The 12,800-nt window shown below is 34.5% G+C and overlaps 2 long non-coding RNA genes across 6 annotated transcripts; one reads left to right on the top strand and one right to left on the bottom strand.

Moving 5' to 3' along the window:
- Positions 1 to 6,844: 6,844 nt before the first annotated feature.
- On the bottom strand, positions 6,845 to 9,130 carry LOC131609176 (uncharacterized). 5 transcript variants are annotated; one of them, XR_009285984.1, is made up of 5 exons: positions 8,887 to 9,130; positions 8,642 to 8,699; positions 8,504 to 8,567; positions 7,561 to 8,425; positions 6,845 to 7,082 (listed from the first exon to the last, which is right to left on the bottom strand). It is a non-coding gene; the product is annotated as an uncharacterized LOC131609176 (long non-coding RNA). The 5 variants fall into 5 exon arrangements; XR_009285988.1 differs by having other exon boundaries at positions 7,636 to 8,425; XR_009285986.1 differs by having other exon boundaries at positions 6,845 to 7,695; positions 7,794 to 8,425.
- Positions 9,131 to 9,341: 211 nt separating this feature from the next.
- Positions 9,342 to 12,389, top strand: LOC131611552 (uncharacterized). Its single transcript, XR_009286985.1, has 3 exons — positions 9,342 to 9,523; positions 9,621 to 10,781; positions 11,082 to 12,389. It is a non-coding gene; the product is annotated as an uncharacterized LOC131611552 (long non-coding RNA).
- Positions 12,390 to 12,800: the final 411 nt, after the last annotated feature.

Raw genomic sequence — 12,800 nt, 5'->3', positions numbered from 1 at the left:
TTTGTCTGGTGTGAGGAGGAGATTTATCTTCATCGTCCGATTCGGCTGTTGGAGGAACTTTTCGCTTCGAAAGCGCTGGAGGTTTCGAGCTCTGAAGTACATATTAAAACCAAGTGAGTGACATTTCATTAAATTTCACAAGCTAAAATATAAGGTATCCATGTACCGTAGGCTTCTTGCCAGTGGCGACAGAGTCACTCCCACTCGCCCTGGTGTTCGTCGAAGTTCCAGAACCCTTTTATACAGGGGCTTCCTTGATTTGCCTCTTCCAAGCAACAGCTGTGAACAAAATATAAATCAGTATTTCAATGAAAAAGAAAAATTAGTCGAAGGATTGTCTAAACCCCAACCTTCAGGTATTGGAGTCAAAATGAGAACATGCTCAAGATCTATATGAAGATGTCCTTTGAAAGTATCCAAGGTATGCTTAGTCGGGACCACTCGTTCAGCGCGTTTTTTAGATTCTTCCTGAAGAATTTTTATGAGATTCCCACACACAAACCAGTCTGGAAAAGGAGGGCTTAAGGCCACCCCAAAATCAGCACTAGGAAGTGGAGGAAATTTTGGAGGATGAAGTTAAAAAGCCACTTTATAACATAGTTCAGGTCGAACAGACGTAGGCAATTTCAACTTATCCAGTTTAGCAGAAAACTTTTCACGTAAAGTAACCGCAGCCTCACGAATGGTCCGACTAAGGTCATCAAGCCTGTAGATAGTTTTAAAGAACTTTTGAAATGCCTGAATTTCTTTAATATGAGTCGAAGCACCTTTCTGGAAATTCTCCTGCACATCAGCAAAAGCTTCAGTTAGTTCCCGAGTAAGGCTTTCAGCATCGAAGATTTGCGTAGAATAATATTCTGTCCACCATTGATGAAAATCTATGGTAGAATAAAAAGCAGGCTCGAAAGAAACGGGAGACAAAGTGGTGATGCCAACATATCGGGAGTTTTTTGATTCATAGTCATCTTCTGCAAGATGCGAAGTGTGTAGACACATGTGATTCCTTTTGTCATACAAACACTTTGGTTTGAGTTGAACCAGCCGAAATTGTCTTGAAACCAGATTGGGTTGATAGCAAAGGAGACAACAATGACTTTTTGAAGATCGAAGTCGGTGATATAACAGCTTTGGGGTGAGGAAAGCTTCCCATATGGCCATAGCTTCAGCTTGTTGATCAAGAGAAGTTGTTGGAAACTCTCGAGTAAACCATTCGGGACCTACCTTACGTTGTACGAATGGAGCCATCGAAGGAGTGAATTGATAACGTTCAGCGAACATCATTATGAATGCCAGGAAGGTTTCACGAATTTTGCCACTTTCTTCCTTTGGGGTTAGGTAAGCCAATCTGGTTCCTTCCACTATTCGATCCTTTATGTCTGCACTTTCTTTATCCACAACATTTTTATATGGGAGGTGATGTAAGACCCTTCTTAACCCCGCGGAAATTAATAAAATAATTCAGAGTAAAACATGAAAACAAGGGTGCCACAATTCCAATTAAAACAAATTTATCATAACTTCATTGTCATGCTTTCACTAAGGAATAATTCATCATAATACATAAACATCTCATGTTAACAGAACGGAAAATTCATCATACGGATAAGAATAACATCATCTATGCAATATCCCACAGAATTAATACAATAACAACACGATAGAGTATCATCATAAACTCTAAACTAGCGTTCCCCCAGTGTTACAATATCAGAGCATGACACCTGACGCTACACTAATACACTGACTTATGAGCTAATCCTCACCAAGTCGAAAGCAGCTATCCTCAATCTGAAAATGTCAACAGTAAGGGTGAGTCTCATCACAGTTAACAAATGTTATTGCATCTTAAATAACAACACATCATAGTTATATCAATCACCCAATTTCATCATATTCAGATTATCAGGAACGTCCATCATTTACACAAATGCCAACAGAACACATCTTTCAAGCAGACAATCATACTCAACATTAATTCAACAAAACACGCAACCAACACATCATCAATATTTATAACACTGGAATACTTCCAATCATGTTATAAAAGTATGCATATGTATAAACTGACACTATGCATGTGGTACCAACCTCGTCAAATGGGAATAACCCATGACCGATCCAACATCATCAAGATACGGCCCTGCCAGCACAGATTCCACACAATGGGAATCATGCCCTTCACTGATCCAACACACCCTTATGGATACAGTATCATCAATGAACATGAATGAATGCAAACATACAAGAACATACTTATACCATCGTCAAGTCTAATGAGTAACATCGTCAAATACTCATTTCATCATCATCATCAACATCATCATCATCATCAAAGTATGTTTATATACATTAGCATCATTCAAATACAATCAATCATCATCATCATTAAAGAACATACATGTGTCCACATCAATCATCATCATCAATAAGAAGAACACACATGTATCCACATCATTCCACAACAATCAATCATCATCATATAATTCTCAACAAATCATCACATCATAATGCTTTTCAAAACAACATCTTATATTGTCACATTTCATCGTATATGTCAACAATACATCATCCAATTAAACAAATCGTCACATGATTAATATTTTAACATAGCATGTATTTAACACATCTCATCACATATATGTACAATACATCATTCACCAAGAAATAAAAATCATATTTAAAAATATTTGGATTCACACCTCATTCCAACATGTAAACACGTAGACTATCTCGTAAGATTCATCGTGCTCGAAATGACACTAAAAACAGACCTACGGTTCAAAAGTTACACATCATTTAACTTTTCCAAGAAAACAACCATCGCTACAGCACGCGGCGCAACCAAGGTTCGCGGCGCGACCTGAACCACACAAACGAGTTCGCGGCGCAACATATGCACGCGGCGCGAAACTAGAAAATAAGTACGCCTTCGCGGCGCCAACACTGAGACGCGGCGCGAACTGGCGATTTCACAGACTTTCGGGTCTGCATCAGATCCTGCGATCTCGCCCAATTTGAGTCCAAAACTAACTCCAAACATCATATACAGGCAGTTAATCATCAATTGCATCATTATTCATCATCACACATCAAAATAACACGTAATCAATCAATAATCCATGCAATTTTCATCAATTCATAACCTCCCCAAACCTAACATATAATCCAATTGACTCAACAACATCCCTAATCAATATTATTATCTAAGAACACGATAATAGATGATAACCAGAGAGTCCCCCCTTACCTTAGCCAAAGATTCTTGATTGGTTCTTTTCCTCTTTGTTCCTCTTCACGTACCAGCTTTCCAATCTCTCATCTCCTCTGCTCTGCTTTTCACGTTCCTTTTTCCTTTCTCCCAATTTTCCTTATTATTTATGAAAAATAACATTTTAATTAGTAAAGGGCTTTACTAACATAGCACCCCCTCTTTACTAACACCACACTTGGTCCAATAGCCCATCTCATAATTCTTTCCAAATAATTCCACAAAATACCGAATAATTCCAAATAATAATTTAATTTCCGATTAAATTAAAATTAGAAAGTATGGGGTGTTACAGGTGAGCCTTAAAATTGGCATTAAGCCATAGTTGCAACAGCCAGAAAGGACCATCGAAAAGAAGAGATCCTGTTTTGTAGTTCTTAACAAGGTCCGTTGCTTCACCAAGATTCTCATAAAGAAATCCTAGAATTAACTGGCCTAGGTTTAACTTTATCCCAGCATTTAGCTGGTTAGCCATGCAAAGATATCTTTTTGCTACTTGTATAGATCTAGAGCAAAAGACGCATCTCGAGAGCCAAAGTGCTAGAAATGCTATGTGTTCTTCGTCAGAAACGTCTGGGTCTGTTTCGTTGTGGTATTGTTGAATGAAGGCAGTATAGGTGACTGTTGCTTCATTAAAATTGATGGTGTCAGTATCCATGAAATTAGGGTCAAAGGTTTCCCCAGTTGGTCGAAGCCCTGTAATGGCAGCTACATCGAAGAGGGTAGGGGTAACCATCCCGCATGGAAGGTGAAAAGTATTGTGAGAAGCATCCCAGAAGTAAACTGACGCTACTAACATGGTTTGGTTATATTCTAAACCTGTTTTGGATAATTGGATTAAATCATAAATCCCTAGTTGTTTCCAGAAAGGCGCTTTTTGCTTTTCTACCTTCGTTAGCCAAGCATAATACAGTTCAGGATCCTTTGCTAAAGGGATTGACCTAAAGACTTTCACAAAATTGGTTACATAGTTTAACCTAATTTTCTCTAAGGCCAAAGGAGTTTCAGTTGAGGTCTCTTTTGGGCTATCAGGGTTAGCTGAGACTGGGTGACCTTCATCGTCTATCTTATTCTTGCTAACTAAAGGCCTAGTTTTATAATAAGCAGGAAAGAATTTATTCAAAAAGGAGTTATTTTCTCCTGGTAAAGGACCCATGAAGGCATGAGTTTTTCCAGAAAGTTCAAAGGGAATGATTACCTGAGAAGCATAGATGGCGCGCGCCTCTGCAGTATTTGGGCTTGGTATGTGTTCTTGATTCCCTGTCCGCATAGGATTTTGAAGTTTTAGAATGGGTTGAAGAACATTTGAAGAAGACGCCATGGATAAGTTTGATTTGGGAAATGGGTTTGAATGTAACCGAAGATGTTCTTTTCTGTGGAGAGAATGAGGAGATAGAAGTGAAAGTTATATGAAGGTAGAAGTTCAAGTATTTAAAGGTTTAATGGAAACCCTTTCAAATCTTTTGGGTAAAAGCCAAGAGACACGCGGCAGGCGTTGATTTAATCCAACGGCGGTCAAATAATTATTAGCTTTACTCCTAGTATATAGGATTAATGATCATGAAGTAAGACCAGGACGTGGGGATGTAAGTTATGAGAAGACATCTTTGAAAATGACAAGATGTTTTTGAAACAGAGTCATAAATGATTATGACGTCAGTCAATAGTCTTGGAACTCTAAGAAGTAAGTAAAACGAAATCTCGTTATAACAAGAAACGCCTATTTCTCTTCTTTTCGCAACAGGCATTTATTGGGGGCAATTTGTTAGCTGAAGATTTCGTTTGGGAAGAATATCCTTCGAAGGTTTGAAATTCGAAGGAAGATGGTTACTGATGACCATCTTTGAGATCAAAAATGGCTAATGATGGCCATGTTCGAGAATGATGGTTTAAGTTGGAACGAAGACAGTTAGCACTGAAGCTAAATTCGAAAAGAATCATCTTTGGGGACTTAAACGTTTTTTACGAAATATGTAAAGTACTTAAGCTTAGCGTATTTTCGTGGCATTCTCGATTCTGATTACGTTGGCACGCGTCGAAAGAGGATTCAGGCGGGAGGATTTGAATTTCGAAGTAGTTTATATAACTGCACAAAGACAGATGGCATCCCAAAGATTCTCGTGAGTAACGTGGCATCAGATTAGTGTAGGACCGTTAGGGTCAAATTTAGTATAAATAAGGGTCTTAGTATTAGGATTCTGTGTGTTCATTTTGTACAAATCACTCACATACTGCTCAAGTATCAAGTGTTAAGAGAACGAGTTTCGCTGAGAAATGTACGTATGACACCAACACCATTTTAAATACATTTGTATCTTTCTTTATTCAAGTATCTTCTGATATTACTGCATTTCGTTTACTTTCTGTCATTTACATTCCTGCACTCTTTATTTCCATTCTATTTAGTTTCGAAGCATTTAAGTGTCTACACTTTAAGATTCTTGCACTTTACAGTTTTGTCTTATATTTTATCTTTATCTTACCCTTCGCTGATGTTATATTTACGTGTATAACAAGGTGATTGCTAATCTTTATTTCTTTGATTAAGTATTTCTTATTTCGAGACAAGCCAACCATAGACATAATTAGAACTATCATGAATAACAACCTTTTTGACTATGTCCTAGGATCAATGTAGTCGATCCTGCGAGTAACCAAATCATATTTATTATAGTTTGGAAGACTAGCGGTTGTTTATCGGAAATCACCGTAAATAGAGTGTCCAAAGCTTCAGAGGGAAAAGCCCAAGAAGAAGTTTGAAAAAAAGAAAGGTCTTATGGCTACTTGGGATGACTCAGATTCTTCTGATCAAGAGTCAGACTCTGAAGATGAGTAGGCAAACATAGCGCTGATGACCACTGTTGATGATGATTCAGAATCTACATCAGACTCAGATTCTGAAGAGGTATTTTCTGAACTTTGTAGAGAAAAGTTAGTTTCTAGTCTAACTGAACTTTTGGAAATCAAGGCTCAACTTAGTATCAAATACAAGAAGCTGAAGAAGCTCTTTGCATCTGAAACTAAAAAGCTTGAATTAGAAAATTCTAAACTTAAGGAAAAAGTTTTAAAACTATCTAAAGATGTTGAATCATCTTCTAGTTTAGAAAATTCTATTCCAAGCATGAACAATATTCTTAAGGAATATGACTTGAGTTTCAGGAAGTTTTTATCTAGAGGTATAGGCACAAGCACTACAAAAAATTCAGTATTTAGCGGGGGTTATTTTTAAGGTTTCAGGCGGTTATTAACCCCCGCAAAATGATTAGCGGCAGTTTTTTATAAACGCTGAAGATAAGGGTGCCGTAATATTTGGCTGCGGTTTTTTGGAAACGCTGGTATTTCAGCGGCGATCATGTTGCAGGGGTTTTTAACCTCCGCTATTAATTTTTTTTTAAAATATTAAAATGTATGTACTATATTTGTATTGTAATTTAATTTTACGCCTCTATTAAATATGTTGATTTTTATTGCTTAAATTTATATAGTATATTTCTTCTAATTTGAAATAACTTATTTAAAAAATATATTCTTCAATATTCTTGTATTCTTTTAATTTAAAAGAATTGCAATAACAAATTCAATGTGGTTAAAAGCTTCCATTGAAGGTATATCTATAGCAACATAGTTAAAATTCAATTGTGTCAATAAATCCATCTTACATCAAATGAAAAATCAAGTTCACCTGCTCTGTTAGTTAAATGAAAAAAATATATAATTATTCTGAGCTTTATCCTGGCCCTTTGATTAAGAGCATGAAGGTGGCTTTCCTTTTCTTGCCTCTGTCCAAATCTATTTTAAGCTCCTTCGAGACAACCTACAATTAAAAAGTAAGTTATTCCAACCGAGTATATGGACACATGTCCTCTAAAGTTCAAACAAAAACAAAATGAGAAAGAGATGAGAACTTTGTCAACACATGTTTATAATTTCTAAATAGTATTATCACCTGAATTTCATCATTCTTTTCATCCAACTTTAAAATTTGTACAATGGGATTTTGGATGGATACTTGCTAAAAAAATCTTAACATGAAGCATGAGTGGATGCATTCTAAAAACTCAAATTATTGTACACTGGGATTTTCAATGGATACTTGCTAAAAAACCTTAACATCATGCATCAGTGGATGCATTCTAAAAACTCAAAAATTCAGACAAATGCGGAGGAGAAGAAATTGGTGAACACAGGCACAAAAAAACAATAAATATAAAAAGAACTTAGGACACTAGGTGTCTAAATTATATCATAAAAACATGGATTAAGAGTTAGAAAAAACTACCAACTAGTCTTACATTGAGTGCTAAGAAATGTGTGTCAAATACCCTCATTCATAAATCCTTTGGACTTAAGGAGTTATTATGATTAACCTGTTAAGGTATATTTCATTGTTTGTGAACAATCATGGAACTATAACATGTTAAAGATTTCTGCAAAAATGACAGATAAAAATGCACAGTTATGATCAAAGAAGCAATAATTCATTGAGAACAGCTAAAATTACACATAGGAAGCATGATCACTGTACTTTAAGTGGCTACAAGCGCATCAGCTGCAAAATTAACCATAGTATGAACACTTGCTGCTTAGCTATGTTTTGTAGCGGCTTAGACCTGTAATACGACATTTGCATTATTAAACCCCTTATTTAAGCTTTTATTGTTCTGCCCCCGAGCCAAACAAAAATTACCCCATGTACAATAGCACAAACGAACATGGAATAAGTGCAAATTTCCTCTCAAGGCCCACCTTCCAAACAACTTTTGCAGCCTTAACACGATCTTGACAGAAAGAACACATCATCAATGAAGAGTTTTGACCCAGGTCTCACTAAATCAACAACACATATACAATCCAACAAAAGAGAAACGCCGTAGTCTCGGAAACTATACTCAATCGAATAAGTACTTAAATTTGGGGATATCTATACATTACTAAAAGCATAAATTACGACTAAGTGATAATATCTAATTTCAATTGTTCTTCTATTTCTTCTCGATGCACTCAATTAAAATTCACACTAAAAAAAATCAGTAGGCTTGAAGATAAAGATAAGTTAATTGAGTTTAATCTACTACCTCCAAATCCATGAACTATCTCAAGTTGAAGTTTTTGTAAACCCATTTGAGCATATGCAACTGACGATTGTGTGAACAATGCCTATATGAAAAATAACCGATAATGTTTTTGAGGAAAATAATGAAAAATGTTTATTTTTTCTTAACAAGTAATTCTTACTATGTCAACTTCTAAGCCCCAAACCAAGGAAATGTCGTCAATTGAATCAAGGGTTTCTTTTCCACTGAAAAATGAAGTTAATTGAGCCAGTGATTTACCATAGAACAAAAAGGAGAGAAATCGATGAAAATCAAATACCTTATGTTAGGTCTGTGATGAGTTCTATCGATTTCCACTCAGGTTGTGAACAATATACCTATATGAACATAGAGAAAGGAATATTGTGAACATAGCTAAAATTAAAAGGCAAGATTCATCTATAATTTTTAGGGTTAGGGTTTTACTAAAAATCATCAAATTGTTTTGAAATTTTCACTTATTTGGATTTCATTCACAAGAAGAGGTAGGAAATAAAATAGAGGGAACCTAGAAGAGATGCTTACCCACGAGAGAGCGAGTAAGGAGAGACGGTCGAGTTGATGAAACGAGTTGACAAACTGATCAGGGAGTGAGATGAACGAGATCGAGTTGATGGCTATGCTCTAGCGACATAGATGAACAAGATTACAAGATCGAGTGGACAAGCTGATCTTCTAGCGAGAGATATGAACAATTTCTTCGATATTTCAGAAAGGAGCGAGTTTTTCTCAATTTTTTAATTTATTTTTTGGAGTTGACGATAAAAAGAAAAAGGTATCTACTTCTACTATCTACCCATTAATAATCAATTGACCAAACTACCAATAATATCCTTTCCTCAAAAAAAAATTACACTACTAAAAGGATATTTTAGTAATTAACAAATTAACACTACAACTTTTATACTTTCCAATAACTATTTGACACTTGGCATTTCTCCATAATAAACCTACACATCTTTACACTCTTTTCACTCTCTCATTTTAAGTCGTTTTCCCTCTCTTGCTCTCTTTTTCTCTCCTTCCCTCTTCTCTCTCTTTAAACCCTAAAAATGTCTCTTCTTCTTCTCTTTCAGTTAGGGCACAAACGAAAACACACTGCTTCTAGGTATTTCTCAGCACGCGTCGTAGTCACAACAACATCCACCATGAATCCTAATAGGTTTGACTTCTCATATGTGTATTTTCCTTTCATACATCGATTAATGATTCTCCTTTATTCAATTATATGATTCTCATTTATGTGAGTTTTATTATAGGTTAACTTTGATGCAAAGACTGAGTATGATAAGATCTAGAATTACTAAGCCCTACAAGAGGTTTTCAACAAGCTGATAATATGGCCAACAGGTGTGTGTTATGGTATGTTTTCTTGAATCCTGTAGTTGTTGTTGTTCTGTTGTTGTTGTTGCTGCAGGAAAAGTACCCTTTATTAACCATAACAACATCCAAAAAAACCTGGAAATTGGTTTGGTGTTCGATTTGAATCTGAAGTAAAGATCGATTCGTGACTTCGGCATAATTAGGAGAGTCTGAGAGAGGGTGGTTCCGAACATCATTTCTTTTGTTAAGTTTTGTTTAAATCACGGTAAGTTTCATTTAGTTTGATCTCAAACCTGACTTGATCTACATTTGTTATGAATTTGAATTTACATTAGTTTGATCTCAAAGCTGTTTAAATTCGATATGATACTAAAGATTTGGATTTATTTTTTCTTCTTTTAGGATAATGAAAAACAAGTCAGGGAAGAATTTGATATGATACGAAATATTCTCTTAGCTACTGCTTTTTATTAAACAGCTAAAACATTTGCTTATCCTTATTTACTTCATATATTTTTCGATTTTAGAGTTGTTTGTTTCCTCTTCTTATTTCCAAGAGAGTCCAATGCCAGATCCATCTGAATTATTTTCTAATGTACATGTTAAAGGATACATAGTTGAGTTATAGATTCCATCCATATTCACTATCCGTTGATTAAAATTAAACTATAAGAATAGGAAATTTATAGATACGGAGTGAGAGTTAAGTTGTCATAAATAGGAAATTTAATAGTCCCCAAATTGGTGAAAATAAAGAAGAGTAAAAGATTTTTCTACAGAACTAATCTTTGAGCCCTTGGGTTGAGTTTCCCCGCGTATATAGTCAATTTATACTCTTGAGCGGCAATGAGAGTTGATTGAATACTTTTTGACATGTATTTTTTGTTGGAGAGCATATGTATGTAGATTGACAAAAGCCTTCATTTCTGGTGCAAATGACTTCATTTCTTCTTTCCTGACTTGATCTACATTTGTTATTTGATCACAAACCTGCCAATTGTTTTATAACTACAGCATGTTTGGATGGAACATTGCCCAGTAACCACTTGGACCGCGGATTTGAATCTGGTGCAAATAGTTGGCTTATTCATCTTGAGGTATGTAAAATAATATCCAGACTTTAATATCAATACTTGCTTTAACTCTCCCATCTTTGAGGCTGCAAATTATGTATACTCAAGTATTTGTTTTAATTGTCCACTTTATTTAATTTTTTTAAACTGGAATAGAGTCAATTTAAGGTACTGTGACGGAGCATATTTTACGGGAGATAGTGAAAATGAGGCCAGTGAAGAAAAACTTATCTTAATAAGCATTCCTATGGAAACTGTCAATGAAAGATTTGATTTTGCAATCCATTATTGTGTGACCGTATCGGGATTTGATTCTTTTTACAGGTTGTGCTCTGTCAACACTTCAAACGGCTTTATTAGTAGAGAAGTCCAGACATAAGCCACAAGAGAGGATGATAATTTTATCAGATATAAGTTGATTTTCCAAGTTTTGATTGATATTGCTATGTCATCCATATGTCGCGGCTAAAGGGTTCTTTTTGTTGCAGGCACTTAAAACCAGTAACTATGATGCTGAACATTTTGTATGTTTAGAGTAATGTACCAATCAAGGATGGTAAAGTGACATTTTGTATATTTAGAGTCATGTACCAACCAAGTTCATCTTCTGACTTTTCTCTAGTATTTATGCTTCGAAATCATTTTTCATATAACCAAATATGAGTATTCATAGGATCTTTCAATTATATTGCTGAATGACATGTTTATTGTTGACTGACATGGTTCAATTATATTTGGTTATTTGGTCATGTACAACACTTAAATTGGTGCTTCAATGGACTGTGTTAGTTGTGAATACATGTTGTAAGTTTGAATTTTTGGCTTTAATAATGATGATTTCTCAAGTCAGTTATATTTTGATTAATATGAGTTACTTTAGATGTCATATTTTAAAATTGGGAGCATTTAGATTAGAATAAAAATCTACATGTGATTTGATTTCTTTATTTTGATGGAATGTAGTAGTTGTGAATGCATGTTATGACTGTAGCCTCTTAATATCTTACTCTTTATGTTGATGCAGCCAAAGTTTTCCTCTAGAACTAAAAGTTGACTCCAAACACTGATGCACAAGTTTTGGTTCAATGTTTGGAAAAGAAATAAATGAAATTAGAAGACCTTTATTTTTTCAGTCTAAATTAAAACGCTGACCAATTTATTACTCTTATATGTAATTCATTGCACTCTTATATGTTAAACAATATAATATTTATTAACCTTTATTGAAAATCAATTAGCAATTATCTCATTTATTACCATCAATTTATTTTTGTAGAAACATGAGTCATTTGAAAAACATTCAAATATTTTTATCCACAAAAGGCAATAAGCTTTTTTGGACCTGTTAGTTTGTAAATGGGTGCTATTCACAAAAGGCATTGATCCAATTATCTCATTTACTACTCTTATATAGAATTATGCAGGTGCTGGATCTGTTAGTTTAGTTTGTAAAGGGGTGTTGTTCAGATTAGACACAAAAGACAATATATTTGTAAAACAAGAGTTGAGGCACCTGTTTGTACAATTTAAACACAAAAGACAATAAACTTTTTTTATCTCGTGATAAATAAGGATTATTTAAATAATTAAGGATATTAATTTATCAAATACAAAAGCTGAATGATTGAATAAGCAATTGATTACATAACTTTATATAAATTTAATAAATTTAATGTGTTATAAATCACCATAAACATTATAACCCCTAATTCAATGTCATCATCAAATATTTTAGTTATTTGAGAAAGTATTATATTCTAATAAATTCAAAGTTTGATTGCATTTTTTAGCTATTTGAGAAATTGGAGTGAATGCTTTTGGGTTGTATTTTTTATTTTTTATGTATTTATTAAGCATTAATTTAAAATATATTTATTTATTTATTATCAAATTATACCAAGTAATTTAGTTATGTCAACTAACTATTATTGAGACTTGGCAAATGGTTTTTTTTTTTTTAAATATGATCGTATGGAGATGGTGTTCAACATTAAAAGTGTTTTAAAAACCGGACCGGTCATCGAACCGGTGAGAGTACTGGGT

The sequence above is a fragment of the Vicia villosa genome, linkage group LG6 (genome assembly GCF_029867415.1).
Source record: "Vicia villosa cultivar HV-30 ecotype Madison, WI linkage group LG6, Vvil1.0, whole genome shotgun sequence".
Lineage (NCBI taxonomy): Eukaryota > Viridiplantae > Streptophyta > Magnoliopsida > Fabales > Fabaceae > Vicia > Vicia villosa.
Note: the sequence above shows the minus strand (reverse complement) of the source record. Positions and strands in the feature narration are given on the sequence as shown.